We start from the raw sequence: 4,947 nt of genomic DNA on the forward strand, positions 1-4,947 counted from the left end.
CTCGTGCCTTTGGTGATTGGGGGAGACAGGAAACGGTAAACGCGTTCCCAGAGTGTTGACTGCAAGGCGGTGCTATTATACCTGTCAACATTGGGATTGGAAATTAAGGGAAATAACCTTTCTTATATACAGTCTATGGAAATTATAAGGGCACAACCCCCTCTCCCTCAATAGCCTGAGAAGAAGTGAGTCACCTTGATAACCGAGGTACGGCACACAGAAGATTGGTAAGTACATTGAGACTACCAATGTTGTGTTGGTCCAGAACCTTCAACTTGTGCACGCTGGATGTCTTAAACTCACCTGCATGGTATTGTTGAAGTCTGACATTTTCCAGTTGCTCATCCTACAAATGTTGAAAGGTTTAAAGTTGACTTCCTTAATAGGCAAAACCAAGCTATCCACTCTGTACAGCACTTCATCAAAGCGTTGTGGGTCATCTTTTAGCGCTGGACCAAAGATGTTATAGAACTCCTCCAAAATATAACTTAGAACTAATAGTTGTATTTAGTGTTAGAAACTTATATAGAATAGCACAATAAAATGTTTTTTTATATTATAGGGATAAGTTTCTAATATTAAATTAAAGTATTGTGTTAATTTTATAGTATAGGCTATTTAGTGTACTGTTATTATATTACCTATAGTTAATACATTCATTATAATTCCAAATGTAGTTTCACACTAGGCCACTATAATAATTCCAGTCACAGCAGTTTCATTTTGTGGGTTGTTTTTATTAATTTAAAATCATTGTGCAAGAAGCAGAGTCTACATTGGTGTCTAATTTATTAATGTTAAGTACTAACTTGTCAATAATTTTAGCCATTATTGCAGAAGAATTATTGTAGTTTGCAAAATATAATCTCTCTCTCCAGCATACTGCACCAAAGCCTTTATATGTAGTCAAATGGGTTTGCTTGTGTGCATATTAATCACATCTCAATAAAAGCAGCACAAAGATCGCTTTCCAAGAATTACAGATTGTACATTAAAAAGGGTTACTGCGCACAATATTTAAGTTGATGAATTTGGTGCTAAAAGTGGGTGAAATGTCTTGGTGTCAACTTCCATGTAGCTTGTGTAAACCCAGATATAATAACAAATGAAAGGAGGAAGACTCAATTCAAAACAAATACAATTTATTATTGCATGAGGGTGATATTCTCAAAAGGAACATGGAGTCGTTTAAGATGAACTTGACTCCAGTCCCACTGTAGAATTTATTCTGAAACTCCACCCTGAGGAAGAAAACAAAAAGCTGCTATGAATATAAAACACTGAAATAATTCACAGCACATTGGCCATGTCAGTGATACAAGTACTTTAGTGGTTACTGTTATCTTACCAGTGCAGCCGGAGGGCATGAAGGAATGCAGACAGACCCTCCATTACCAAAAGAATGGACACAGTGAGAACAGCAAACAGGCCAAACACAGGCACCAGGAATAAAACCCCGAGAGTAGTGTCCATTCATAGCCCTACTCGCATCACCATGGTCCAAAGCACCTCTGATAGCTCTATTAAAGCAGAAAAAAAAAGTATGTGCACCATCTATGTAGAGAATAACAACAAACAGAGACAAACAGTTAATTTACTGTACAACTTCAATTAATAGCCGAGTCCCAAATAGCCGCCTGTCTCCTTTACTGGTCTGGTGTGGGAACACATTTTGACAAATAAACGCCTGCCTCAATTTAACGCCTGGTCTAGTTTTTGGATGTATAAAACCTCTTAAACCCGCAGGGTCGCCTGCTTTAGCTGCTTCTAAGCTGCTTAGATCATTGATACAAATATTATTGTTTAAACCAACCACTGACCACATTTTTGCAGCGCCACATTTACATACCCTCGGGTACATTTTGCCACAGCTTTGAGAAACAAATGTTCACTGGGGGTGCTAAAGAGAAGGACTGCACTGGACCATTACGATCTCATTAGAAATGGGCTGTAGCTGACTTTCAGTTTTTATTATTAATTATAAATACAACATTATCTTAAATATGTTAGTGTTATTTTAGTGATATATTTATTTGGAAGCCTAATGGAAGATGTAATGTTAGACTTGGTGTAATGTTAGACTCGCGCTGCTGAAGCCAGTCGGGCAGCCGAACGTTAATGTCTGGGTGATTTAGCTAATGCTAGTTGGTCGGTTTTGGCGCGGAGGTTTGGAGCTACGTGGAGAGAGTGAACGAACGGTGGTCGGAAAACATAGTAGGCTCTAACTTTTGTTTGGCGGATGTGCATAAACTGTACTGTGAATGTAACATCATGTCAAATAGTTCAGATGGGGATGAGATGGAGTGGATGATGTCCAGATCTGTGAGATTGAAAAGGGACTTGAGAGAAAGAGGTCGGAACATAGCGAGACCGGCGAGGGAAGTAATAGCTAGAAACTGAGTGCTAGCCGGTGTGAGAAACAGAAGCCTGAGAATACGGAGAAAGCGCAAGGAAACGAGTGGAAAGTTATTTCAACCAGGATGGTGGGCACTATCACCCAATTAAACTTACCAAGGCAAATGAGAAGGAGATTGGCAAAATTAAATTTGCAAGATTTTTGAACAATAAACAAATACTGATACATGCAAGCAGCAAACAACAAGAAAAGATTCTTAGTATGTCCACACTGCAAGGGGAAAGGATGAAGGCTCACATCCCAGGAGCAATGGCAAAGGTTAGAGGAGTTATCTCAGGATAATGAATATGTCAGTGGAAGATGTTAAAAATGAGATTCAGGGAGGCAAATGAGGCTACTACATGAAAAAGCAAACGAGATGGATCTTTAAAAGACACACTATCTGTGGTTGTGCAATTTGAGAGAACCCTCCCTAAGTCAGTTCAAATGCATGAATATACATGAATGTATTACATACATGAATACATGAGATACATGAATTACAGTGTGAGAGAATACATCCCTCCTCCTATCAGATGTTATAAATGTCAAAGAATGGGGCACACAGCTCAGCAGTGCAAAGGAAAGCTAAGGTGTGCTAGATGTGGGGGCCAGCACGGGTATAATAAATGTGAAAAGGATGCAAAGATTAAATGTTGTAACTGTGGATGAGAGCATAGTGCTGCATTTGGTGGATGTGAAGTGCAAAGAGAAGCCAGAGAAGCCCAAAAGGTGAAGGTTTTGAACAAAGTATCATATGCAGAAGCTCTAAAGAAAGTAAGAGAAACAGGATCAAATAACAAAAACTACTGTGGAATTGTCCAAAGAAACGTAACACCAGTTAATCAGACACAAAGCCAGATTCCAGCTCACACACAGAATGGTTACGAGCATAAATGTAAAGTTGACGATGATACTTTGAAAGTGAAAAAAGTGAACTTTGTGGGTTTCATATGACACACCATCAATGTTGCATCCCAGTTGAAAAAGAAAAGTGACAGAATTAAGGCTATTGTAGAAGCAGCAGGAAAACTCCTTGACATGAAAGATATCAAAGCAGATCAAATACATGAGTTGTTGACCGTAACTGAAAATGGAAATACACAAACTGAGGGTTAGGACACTTATAATGGTTCTTCACATACTACAGTGGAACGCAAGAAGTCTTATAGCTAATGGTCAAGAATTCAAAAAGTGCATTCATGAATTAGATATTGTTCCAGATATAATATGTGTACAAGAAACTTGGTTACAAGACTAGATTTTGTGATGTCAGGGTTTAGCTCTATAAGATATGATAGACCTAACAACCAAACTGGTGGAGGGTTCATCACCTTTATCAAGAATGGGTTGGCCTACAGGGAATCCCCAAGCTCAGAAGATTTAGAATGTATAATAGCTGAAATCTATAGTCCAAGGAAAGAGGGAAATATTAAATTGATTAATTTCTATAACCCATGCAAAAATTTAGATATTAACAAACTTAATGAAATGGCAGGGACTGTAAGAAAGAAGATAATAATGGGGATATAATTGAAGAAATGATGGAAGAAAGATCACTGGTCTGCATTAATAATGGACAGGGAACACAAATAGATGGGAATAGGGGTAGAACATCATATTTAGATATTACACTGGTATCAGATAATTTAGTAAACGCATGCGAATGGTTTGTTGAATGAATGATTCTACCATAGGAAGTGACCATTTTCCAGTTCTTACTATAATCAACACACATGTATGTTTTCAAGAAGGAAGTACAATTAACAGATGGTGCTTTGAGAAAGCAGACTGGGAAAAATTTAGGTTATGTTGTACGAAGTCAGCAAACCTTGTGACGTTAGAAGGTGATGTAGAGGAATGCACAAAGCAAATTACAGAACACATTATAAATGCAGCACATTTAAGTATTCCAAAAAGAACAACAAAGGGCAGGAAGAAAGTGATCCCCTGGTGGAATGAGTGTAGCAGAGCTGTAAAAGAATGAAACAAAGCTTTTAAAACATTAAAGAAGAATTTGTCACAAGAGAATGTTTTGGATTTTCAAAGGAGTGGCACATAGGACAATTAAGAGAGAGTTTTGTTCCACCATAGGTAGAGGTGTAGAGTTAGGGGACATATGGTCTATGTTTAAAAGAATGAGTGGGAAAAGGAAAGCGACTAAAATCCCAGCTTTGATAGATGAAGGAAAGGCGGTAGTGTCGGATAAAGAAAAGGCAGAGATGTTGGGTAGGGCTTTTGCGGCTGTGCAGAGTGGTGATCACCTTATGGATATTCATAAGCAACAGAAAGACCTGGCACTGAAAATAAGGATGTGAAGCTGAAGAGGGAGGATGGTACAACAACTTTAGATGTGGATTTTACAATAACAGAACTCAATATAGCTCTGCTTGGCACGGGATATACAGCCCCAGGACAAGACCAGTTATGTTATGCCATATTCCAACAGCTGCCAGTAGAGTCAATTAAGCTAGTGTTAAGACTGTTCAATAAAATATGGAAGGATGGAATAATGCCGAGAAGTTGGAAAAGTGCAGTTATACAACCATTTA

General features: G+C 38.3%; 1 protein-coding gene and 1 long non-coding RNA gene across 2 annotated transcripts in view; one reads left to right on the forward strand and one right to left on the reverse strand.

Annotated features, from left to right (window-relative positions):
• Positions 1–91: 91 nt before the first annotated feature.
• The window catches only part of acacb (acetyl-CoA carboxylase beta), a 36,698-nt gene continuing 31,842 nt past the window's right edge, over positions 92–4,947 (forward strand). Inside the window, exon 1 of the mRNA XM_046035179.1 lies at positions 92–227. The gene's annotated coding sequence lies outside the window, so the exon portion shown is untranslated. The remainder of the gene's footprint in view (positions 228–4,947) is intronic.
• Positions 1,159–4,947, reverse strand: part of LOC123960447 — a 15,179-nt gene continuing 11,390 nt past the window's right edge. The window contains exons 2-3 of the long non-coding RNA XR_006822524.1: positions 1,349–1,520; positions 1,159–1,241 (exon numbers count right to left, since the gene is read on the reverse strand). This is a non-coding gene — a long non-coding RNA (uncharacterized LOC123960447). The remainder of the gene's footprint in view (positions 1,242–1,348; positions 1,521–4,947) is intronic.

Source organism: Micropterus dolomieu, linkage group LG21 (genome assembly GCF_021292245.1).
Source record: "Micropterus dolomieu isolate WLL.071019.BEF.003 ecotype Adirondacks linkage group LG21, ASM2129224v1, whole genome shotgun sequence".
In the NCBI taxonomy this organism is placed as follows: Eukaryota; Metazoa; Chordata; class Actinopteri; order Centrarchiformes; family Centrarchidae; genus Micropterus; species Micropterus dolomieu.